The sequence below is a fragment of the Prionailurus bengalensis genome, chromosome A1 (genome assembly GCF_016509475.1).
Source record: "Prionailurus bengalensis isolate Pbe53 chromosome A1, Fcat_Pben_1.1_paternal_pri, whole genome shotgun sequence".
Taxonomy (NCBI): Eukaryota; Metazoa; Chordata; class Mammalia; order Carnivora; family Felidae; genus Prionailurus; species Prionailurus bengalensis.
Genome location: NC_057343.1, coordinates 53,281,339 through 53,292,240, shown reverse-complemented (window position 1 = coordinate 53,292,240; position 10,902 = coordinate 53,281,339). Strand labels below are relative to the sequence as shown.

The 10,902-nt window shown below is 39.6% G+C and overlaps 1 long non-coding RNA gene across 1 annotated transcript; it reads right to left on the bottom strand.

Moving 5' to 3' along the window:
* Positions 1-3,672: 3,672 nt before the first annotated feature.
* LOC122467486 lies at positions 3,673-8,059 on the bottom strand. The gene is made up of 2 exons (XR_006292996.1): positions 7,711-8,059; positions 3,673-5,423 (listed from the first exon to the last, which is right to left on the bottom strand). It is a non-coding gene; the product is annotated as an uncharacterized LOC122467486 (long non-coding RNA).
* Positions 8,060-10,902: the final 2,843 nt, after the last annotated feature.

The window sequence follows — 10,902 nt, the reverse complement described above, 5'->3', positions numbered from 1 at the left end:
CAGGCAACACATTTGTCCAGTGCTTATCTGCAAATTCCTGATTATTGACGTCTCTTACTCTATGAACACCCTCCAAGCAGAGTTACTTTATCAGACTATCTGATGAGTTATCCAGGAAGGTCCTGAGTAACTGGGGTTTGGACACTCACTGAAGTGTGCAGTGGGGTGGCAGGTGGACGGAGGGTAGAGAGAAGCAAGAACAATCTAGAGCATTTTCCCAGAGTGGAAGTAGGGCCTGGATTCTATAGAATGATCCCCAGAGTCGGGTGAGAAAGAGAAAAACAAAGGAATATGGAGGGCAGGGAGTCCTTCCCAAAGTGCCACTTGACATAAGCTTAGTACACAGGTGAATATTTACCTTCTCCTATTGCTACATTTATTCAATGGCAATAATTAAATCTGCCTTTTCCCCCTCCATTTGCTGTCAAGTTTTTCAAGTGGGTCTATTTAAAGATAAACATTAAATAAATAACAGTGCAGGGAGATGTAGATATAGCAAAAATTATGAATATGGCCTGAAGTTGGGGACATGTGGCACTAATGAATGTAGCCTTCTCCAGGGCAGGGATCTACTTTTTCACCAAACTGTGTGCCCTGCTGGTGCCATGGGAGCACTTTGATTGAGTTTTAGCATCAAGCCTTGTGTGCTATTGGCATCTTAGAGATAATCTCTTGCCCTCTCTGCCCTGAAACAGAGGCATTTCCACTAACAATGTGAATTCTAAATTCTTAATATGTACTTGCTGAATTTACATTGAATTCATGAAGGGAGCGTGTAATGCTCTGTGTCGTATTCAGCAGGGAATTATAATAAATGATCAGGAGCACAGGTTTAGAGTCAGACAGACGTGAGTTCAAGTCCCTATTCTACCCATTAATAGCCCCTTAATCGTGGACAATTCATGTGACCACTCTGAGACTCAGATTCCTCATCTGTAGAGTAGGTATCTGATAATAATAGCACTGAGCTCATAAGGTGTTACGAACATGAGATGATACAAATGATGAAAGGCACTTTGCATAAGGCTCGTCAGAAATATTTAATAAACATTTATTATTGCATTAATATCTTGCTAGCTATAATCAGGGAAACTTAGTGGTTCTGTAGGTATAGTGCAGTTTGTGTCTGTTTTGGGAGAATGTGCATGGTTCATCTGTTGCTTTGCACAAGTCCTGCCACATAAACGTTTGGGGAATAAATGGATGAATAAATCTTGGAAGAAGGGAGCTGATTTGGGGCAATTAGACATTTTGTCATATATGTTTTAATAAGCTTTATCAGAAAGAGAGCTTATGCTTGCCAAGGTAAAAGTCAATGGCTAGCCTCTTTTTAAAGGGTGGAACTTTTGGGGCACCTGGGTGGCTCAGTTGGTTAAGCATCCGACTTCAGCTCAGGTCATGATCTCATGGTTTGTGAGTTCGAGCCCCAAGTTGGGCTCTGTGCTGACAGTTCGGGGCCTGGAGCCTGCTTCCGATTCTGTCTCTGTCTCTCTGCCCCTCCCCTACTTGCTCTCTGTCTCTCTCTCTCAAATATAAAACATAAAAAAATTATTAAAAAAATAAAGGATAGGGGCGCCTGGGTGGCGCAGTCGGTTAAGCGTCCGACTTCAGCCAGGTCACGATCTCGCGGTCCGTGAGTTCGAGCCCCGCGTCAGGCTCTGGGCTGATGGCTCAGAGCCTGGAGCCTGTTTCCGATTCTGTGTCTCCCTCTCTCTCTGCCCCTCCCCCGTTCATGCTCGTCTCTCTCTGTCCCAAAAATAAATAAAAAACGTTGAAAAAAAATAAAAAAAAAATAAAGGATGGAACTTTGTCCACATGCACATCAGCTAATGTCACCTGTGCTTTTTGCATTTCCAGGGATATGTTATGTGAAACCAGGCCAGGGGCAAGGCTCCTCATAAGGAAAAAGCACTTGGAGCAGTGCAGGACTTGGCAATGACATTGCAGCTCACACTGTGTTATAATCCCAGAATTGGACATGTGGAATTATTTTACTCATCTAGGAAACACAATAATTCCCTCTAAATATGCTGCCTTAAGAATAGCCTTGCTCATAGAATTTGAAGTGATTTGTAAACTTTTTTTAATGTTTATTTATTTTTGAGAGAGAGAGAGACAGAGTGCAAATATGGGAGGGGCAGAGAGAGACAGAGACGCAGAATCCGAAGGCGGCCCTGGGCTCCTGGATCTGGGCCCCAGGCTCCAGCCTCCAGGCTCTGGGGTGTCAGTCAGCACAGAGCCCGAATCAGTGGGGGAGGCTTGAACTCAGGAGCTGTGATATCATGACCCAATCCGAAGTCAGGTGCTCAACTGACTGAGCCACCCAGGCCCCCCATAATTTGAAGTGATTTTTGACCAAGATGGCCTAATGTTCTGTTCAGCTTGACTACAATTCAGATAGGCTTCTTTCTGACTTTAGGTCCTCATCCTCCCTTTTCTTAGCACATTTGCTTTAGAAAACTTTCGGTTGTTTATATGTGGAATCTAAAAACAACAGAACAAATGAATAAACAAACCAAAAGTAGAATCAGACCTATAAATACAGAGAACAAACAGATGGTTGCCAGTGAGGAGGCGGTCGAGGGATGGGCAAAAGGGAGGCAGAGGAGTGGGAGATACAGGTTTCCAGTTATGGAATGAATAAGTCAGGGGAATAAAAGGTACAGTGTAGGAAATACTCAGTGGTATTGTAATGTGTCGCATAGTGGTGACAGATGGTAGCTACACTTGTGGAGAGCATCTCATAATGCACAGACTTGTGGAATCACTGTGCTGTTCACCTGTTACTAATGTAACGTTGTGTGTCTACTATACTCAAAGAAAAAAAAGTATTACCAAAAACTTGTAAATTCTTTCTATGTCCCTTTGAGATGTAAATCTTCTACAACCCAGAAAAGTTTCTCAAGGACTGAGGCCTAGCCCTCTGAAATGTAATCATCGAAGGAGATAGCACCCCTGTTTCCCAGTCTCTGTAGGAAGATAGATGCATCCCTTTGCCGATTAGCAAATACAGATAGCCTAACCACATTGACCAAGCTCCCCACTAAAAGTTCTCCAGTACTTTTCCATTAGTCCACTTTGGGGTTAAAAGTATCTTCCTTTATCTTCAATCTTTTATTTCAATAGAGTTGAGTTCAATCTCTTTTCCCTATTGCAATAGTATTGAATAAAGTTATCCTTGCCATTTATAACAAATGTCTGGTACAATTTTTCTTTGACAGTTCTCTGAGTTAAAAAGGGGGAGGTGAAGACTCACTCTGTGAATTTACTGGCTATCACTAAGTGGGCATTATACCTATTACAATTAGATAGGTCTCCTAATGACCAAAGCTACTGCTGAAGTTCATGGTCAACTGTGAATAGAATGTGGATTGCTTGGCTTTAACATGCACTGAAGATGGTGGTGTCAGGGCTCAGGCTGAAGCCCAGGCACCATGACTTAATTTCCCCAAGTGAGGGCTTGATGGATATGTTGATTTTTTAAAAAGCATTCTGCTCTAAGAGAGTTAAGTAATTGAGACTCAGAAGGTCTGAGGTGGAACTGAAGGCAGGAAATGGTGGGTAATTTCACCATGTTGAGCTCAGAGAATTCTGGAAATTAGTCAGATCATTGATTTAAACAATTTGTTTTTCAATTTGTTTTTCAATTTGTTTGATTTTTTCAGATCCGACTTCTGGCTGAAATAACAAGTTCTTTTTATTGAGCTATAATTAACGTATAACATTAGTTTTAGGAGCACAGCATAATGATTTGGTACATGTATACATTGAGAGATGCTTACCACGTTAAGTTTAGTTAATATCCAGCACCTGACATAGTTACAACTTTTTTTAGCAACTTTCAAATATACAATACAGTATTATTAACTATAGTCACCATAGTATACATTATATCCCCAGGATTTATTTATCTTAACAGTGGAAGTTTGTACCTTTTGACCACCTTCACCCATTTCAGCCACCCTTACCCCCTGGATGCCTGACAGCCACTAATCTGTTCCCTGAAATAGCTTAAATTTTGAAGGTCACATCACTCCTTTCCCTAGAACCTGATAATTTCCCTCTGGCTTAAGGATATCATACAGCCTTCTTAAAATGGTATCATGGTCTTGTCTTGATCTCTCCATTCTTACGTCTTACTGCCCCCTTTCTCATGTCTCGTGATTCAACCATTTTGACCTGTTTCAAATTCTCTGGACAGACCATGTCTCTGCCCCCAAGACTGCATTTGCTATAATCTCTGTCATAAAGGCCCCTCCACCTCTCTTCACCTGGCTAATCTAGCTCATCCTCTTGGAAACCTCCCCTCACCTCATTGAACAGGGTTAGGGGCTGTTCTTGGTACCCTCAGACTGTCCTGTTTATATCTCTGTGACATGAGGCTTATAAAACATATAATTATTGCCTTTTTATTCATCTGTATGCTCTACTAAGGCAGAGACTCTGCCTTGTACATTCTCTGTATCCTCAGGAGACTTGCCTGACCCAGGAGAAATATAGACAATGTTTTCCAGGGTCACTGTCAAGAACTCAGGCTGAGTTTACAAACTGAAGAGAAAGACGGGTCTGCATTTGGTGCTAGCACATAATATTCAAAGGTAATATCCAATGCGAGCAGCAGAAACAATAAGAGTAACAATCTCCACAGGGCTTCGTGACTTTAGTTAGGTTTTAGGAAGCCTCCTCTCACTCCAATAAATCCGAAAAGTACTAGTGTCAAAGTTTTCGAGGTCCAGGTGAGGGGCAGATTTTTTGTTGACCATGGGGATTCGTAGAGCCCCTCGAAAATGACCCTAGAGGAATAGTCTGGGACCAGGCAGGTTAGTCAATGTGATGGGTACGTGATGAAGAGGCCCGTTTTATCAGAACAGGGAGATCTATTTTTAGATCAGTGCTTTACATGGCTAGTCTCTGAGCCAGTCTGGGCCATCATGCCCATGCAGGCCATGCCTGCTGGCCTGGGTCCTAGTGAGGGAGTGCAGCTGCCTGCTGCACACGTTCCTTTGCTCTTCTGTTTCCTTGCCTGTCAAAACCAGCACCCCTACTTCTGTAACACTTGTCCATCCAACTGCTGATCTTCAGTCATTACACTGAAGAAAAGCTGCTCTGTACACCGCAGGTTGGCCATTCCTGTGGGAAAGAACATCCCAACCTGAGACGCCGCGGTTGGTTCTCTGCTGTGGTGTTCAGGTCTGCGGGTCCGGACGAAATGCTTCGTGGCCCTGGGCAAGGCGAGCAAGGGAATGCTTTGTGACAGCTCGGAAGTGATGCTTGGACTGGCCCTTGCAGTATTTCACCTTGTTATGGCACTTGCTCAGTTAAGGCTCATGATGGCTCTTTGGTGTCTTCAGTGTGATGACTGGTAGTTAAGAGAAAGGTGAATGAGTCAGCACTTCTATAAAATAAGATTTCACCTGTGAATACTGAGTTAAAAAGAAAAAAAAAGGATTGATGCCCTAAGTTTTAAATGTTATTTTGGATCAAACTCTAACTGCGCTTGATGAAAATGCACCTGAGGAGTGCACACCTGTGCACATCTGTACGAGAGTAGACAGTAATCCCAACTAGAGCTGTTGAGGATTAGGGACCTTGATGGGCTGTCAGTCTCCTCAGTCAAGGCCTGATGCTTAAATGGAGAAAATGTACAGGGTGCTTGGTATGATGTGGCGATCGCCTGCTTCTGCAGCCATACTGGTCAGTGTTCCCTCCTTTAACTGGTCTGCTTAGCTGTTAAGTCCCCCTCTACGTCCTGTCCCCAGGGCTCCCTCCTATATGCTCCCACAGGACCCTGTGAGTGTCTCTAGCCCAGCACAGAGGATACCACATGGTAATTGTATATTTACAGCCCTCTCTTTTCACAAGATTGTGAAATCCCTTGACAGCAGGGGTTGTATCTCATTAATCTTGGAAACTTCCAAACCTAGCACAATCCCTGTTTCAAGATTAGCACTGAGCGGATCCATTTTTAAAAGATTAATGAATAGGAGATATTATTATTTTTAGTTCAACAGTAGATCTACATATATTAAGGCTTTAATAATATTTTGGATATCTAAAGATCAAATATTCACAAATTAAAATACAATTTTCATCATAAAAAGTTTTTAAAAAGCACAAAAGCTTTCATAAAACAAAGAAAGAAAATATTCCTATTCCCAGTTTTCTTTTTCTTTTAGCAGTATTTTAAACACTTTACCAGAAGAACTTCAGGAAATTTTGTCAATTTTTTTTCTAAATTTGTTTTCCTAAAAATTCCCACTGGGACTGGAAATGCATTAAATGTAGAATAGATTTGGGGAGAACTGTTATGTACGTGACTTTTTTAGTTTTCCCATTAGACATATGATTTCTCACACCAGTTATACAAGCTTTTTTTTTTTTCTTTTAAGATGTTTGGGAGTTTTCTTCACTGAGATTATTTCAAGGTATATTGTTTTCCATAGTTTTGAGTTCAGATTAAAAGTATAGTGTTGGCAAGGACAAAAGGGAACCCCTGTGCATTATTGGTGGTAACTTAAATTGGTGCAGTCACTATGGAAAACAGTATGAAGATTCCTCAAAAAATTAAAAATAGAACTACCATATGATCCAGCAATTTCACTTTTGGGTATTTACTCAGAAGAATTTAAGTTGGGCTTTTGAAGAGATACCTCTATTCCCATGTTCACTGCAGCATTATTCACAGTAGGCAAGATATGGAAATGACCTAAATGTCTATTGATAGATGAATGGATAAAGAAAATGTGTCATATATGTACAATGAATTATTATTTGGCATTAAAAAAAGAAGGAAATTCTGCCATATGTAATAACATGGATGAACCTTGAGGACATTATGTGAAGTGAAATATGCCGGTAACAGGACTAATACTGTGTGATTCCACATATATGTGATTTCACATACATGAGGTCAAATTCATAGAAGCAGAGGGCAGAATAATTGTTTCCATGGACTGGAGAAGGGAGAAATGGGGAATTTCTATTCAGTGGTTGTACAGTTTCATTTATGCAGGATGAACGAATTCTAGCAATCTGCTATACAACATTGTGGCTATGATTAACAATACTTTAATGTACACTTAAAAATTTAAGAACACAAATCTCATACTCAACAGTGAACCAACCAACCAACCAACCAACCAAAAAGAAAGCCAAGATTAGGGGAGTTACTGGAATGAACTTAGTACTTGTCTTATTCTGAATAACTTCCTAACATACAAGTGAGTATGATATGCAAAATTTTTCTAGGTTCAGTTTTCATATCTATAAAACAAACATACAAATAAGTGAGCAAACAAACAAAAAGGATAGTAAGACTAAATACTAAAAACAAAACCAAAACCCTTAGCCTCAAAGTTCAGCACTGTAGGGGCACCTGGGTGGCTCAGTTGGTTAAGTATCCAACTTTGGTTCAGGTCATGATCTCATGGTTTGTGGGTTCGAGCCCCACGTCTGGCTCTGTGCTGAGAGCTCAGATTCTGGAGACTGCTTCAGATTCTGTGTCTCCCTCTCTTTCTGCCACTCCAACACACACACTCTCTCTCTCTCTCAAAAATAAATAAAAATTAAAAAAAAAGTTCAGCACTGTGTCCCCAACAAGCCAGTATTGAAGTACAAAGTCTTGCACTTCTCCACCTCCTCCCCAATCTCCAGTGTACTTGTGTAAGGGTCAGAACTCCATACAAGAGTGGAAAAACTGAGAATCCACACCTCATTGGGCTCCTGTTCCTCCTTCACTATTCTGTTTAGTAGAAATTGGAGACCAATATCAGTTGGCAAGTTTCTTTTATCCTGCTTCTGGCTTATTGTCCTAGGGAGAAAAGAAGGGATCTGCAATTGAAAGGAGGTCTTAGGCAGAAAGAATAATTGATCCCTGCCTCTTAGTTACAGGGCTGTGAAACAATAATGTTTAATGGGTAAAGAGTGAGAAGAATATTGGTATCTCAACTTTGGTCGTCTACTCGTGTTTTTTCCCTAAAGCCTTCCATGGTGTATAGATCTGATTTTTTTTTCTGAAGAATCAATTCACTTCAGTAAACAGATTCAATTTCTCCTACAAGTGCAGGCATTGTTGTGAAATCTCATTTTCTTAAAGACCATAAGAAGTAACTCATACATGTTTTAATGATTAAACTGCTGACCCTCACCTAAATTGTCAGTCTGCAGAAACATGAACAAATAAATAGTTACAGTTTTGAGTCACTTAAATTTTGTTATAGTTTGTTATGCAGCAATAGCTAGCTGATACATTCTCCTTATTTTCTTTAAAAAAATTTTTTTTAATATTTATTTATTTATTTTTGAGAGACACAGAGAGACAGAGAGAGACAGAGCACAAGTGGAGGAGGGGCAGAGAGAGAGAGGGAGATACAGAATCCGAAGCAGGCTCCAGGATCTGAGCTGTCAGCACAGAGCCTGACACAGGGCTTGAACTCACAAACCGTGAGATCATGACCTGAGCCGAAGTCGGATGCTCAACCGACAGAGCCACCCAGGTGCCCCTCAGTCTCCTAATTTTCAATAAGCACCCATAGTCCATGAGAAGAAGATAGTACATAAAAAATAGTGGTCATTTAATAAATTTTTGTTGGGTAAGTGAATTATATGTGTTAAATAAGTGAATGAATGTATGAATGCAAGAAACAATACAGTCATGCTTTTTTCTTAGCCAAATTTCAGGTTTTCAAAAGTCCATGTTGGTGCCTTGAGTGTTGGTTTTCTCTCCATTGCTCTGTCACTTGGCATACACCTTTCTAATAGCAGCAATTGCACTGCATTGCCCTTATGTGTGTGTGTTTCATTAGATTACAGGCAACTTGAGGGCCAGGGCTATTTACTACTCATCTCTGTATCCCTGGTGCTCATTTACTCAATGTACTCGAAAGGTGACTCTTTTGGTTTTAAAAGTGTATATGAGGTTTTGGCCTCTGGAAACTGGGTGGCAGCACTATTGATATCAGTGATTTTAAGCCATGGCTGAAAACTAAAATAATTTGAAAAGCTTTAACACCATCAGAGTCCAGCCTCACTTCGGGACCTTTTACAATCTGTGGGAAGTAGTACTAAGCAATGCTAATGTGCAGCCAGCGTTGAGAACTTCTGAGTCCAAACGTCCTCAAAGTTTATTAGTATTCCGGTACTGGGAAATGACCTTCTCCTGCAACAAGAGGAACCTATTAAGAAATAATTCGGAATTACTAAATATTCTAATTTTCAAAGTTAAAACATGGGTGATAATTGAAGTGCTACATATTATGCTATATTAGGAATGCGTGAATTGTGTACATAAAAGGGTAATTCGCATCAAAATCTTATTATTTTAATTTTTCCTTTAATTTTTTTCGCCAACGCTCTAACATATTCCTTGAAGTTTTTTTTTTTTTCACGTTTCGATAAACACCAATTCCATTTTTCCATTTTATATTCAGCTAAGAGTTTTAAAATATTTTAATGTTTACGCTTTGGTTTGATTTGGAACATTTTGAAATGGCTCATTTAAAAAAGTTTTTGTTCAACAATAGCTCATCTAGAACAAGTCGCTCAAGATTACCTCCTGCATGAATATTTATATCTTAAGGTCTCAATTTGACAACATTAAGCTCTGTATTCTTATTTCTTAAACAACCAAAACATATTTATAGATTGATTTTAATGCAATTTTTTCCCCATTTGAATACACTATGATTAAAAGTTCACAGCCTTGGTTACATTATATAATTTGAGAAATAACCAACAATGTCCCTAGTGATTAAATATTCAAGTTTGCAATTATTTTGTAACTTTTGTTCTGCTCTTCGCTCACTCTAAAAATTATCATAAAATTTTGAAAGATGTCCTCAGTGTAGAATATGTCCATAAAATATTAAATATTCAATTTTCCTCTATCATGGCTTGAAAAATTCATAATTACATGATGATCCACATAATAACTCATTCTGAAAAGTCATATATGGCACTCCCTCTGTGACTGAGTTAATAATTTACTGCTGTGTGGGATTTTCACTCTGCACTGTTAGTCTTGGGAACATTTATTAAGCAAATGTTCATTTGCAAAGATCAGGATGTGAATGAAGAGGGTAAGAATTTAATGAGGAGTGACAGACAGGTGAACTGATTCCATATAGAACTTTAGTACAAGGGAAAGCAGAGAGCTTTATCTTTCGTTGCCTCGATAGACACCTGAAATGAAATATAGAAGACAGAAGGCAGGAGAAAAAAAATGATGCTCTCCTGCAGGGGCCAACAGGGGGATAAATCAAGGAAAGCGAGGAATCCAACTCAGGCCATTTGAAATGATGCCATCGAATGTGACGCTTTGAGCTTACATAGCATAGGGGATGCTGACTTTTGTTTTAAAGTCACCAAATGCTGCCAAAGAGAATATTTCATCTCTTCTCTGTTTTCCTTTGATATTCCAAATTTTCGTTGACAATAGCTTGAGTGACCAAAGCATGCAATTGAATGATAAGCTGGCAGAGTAAGAAGCTTCTCCAGGACTGGTTATCTTAGGGCTTAGAATTGCTTACAGACTTTGGGAAAACCATGCTACTTAAATAACAGCCCACAATTTTTATGTAATACCTAGTAATAAACCTTATAAATGAATAATCCATATTTTCTTAATTGGGTCAGTTCTGCAGAGATATAAGCCACATCAATGAAACAAGCAGTTGGTGTTTGATTTATTGAATAATCATATCATGTGGTAACTGTGACTTCACCTTTTCATGTTGTCTTGGACGGATCTTAGAATATTCATGGAAGTGATGGGTCACCAGGACAGGTCATCAAATGGGACTAAGAAGGAAAAGGAGTATAGAACCCATGTATAGGTAACTTCTGTGCCATTTTTATTTCTTTTTGGAATATGGTGAGGGTTAAGTAAATACATTAACAAATAAA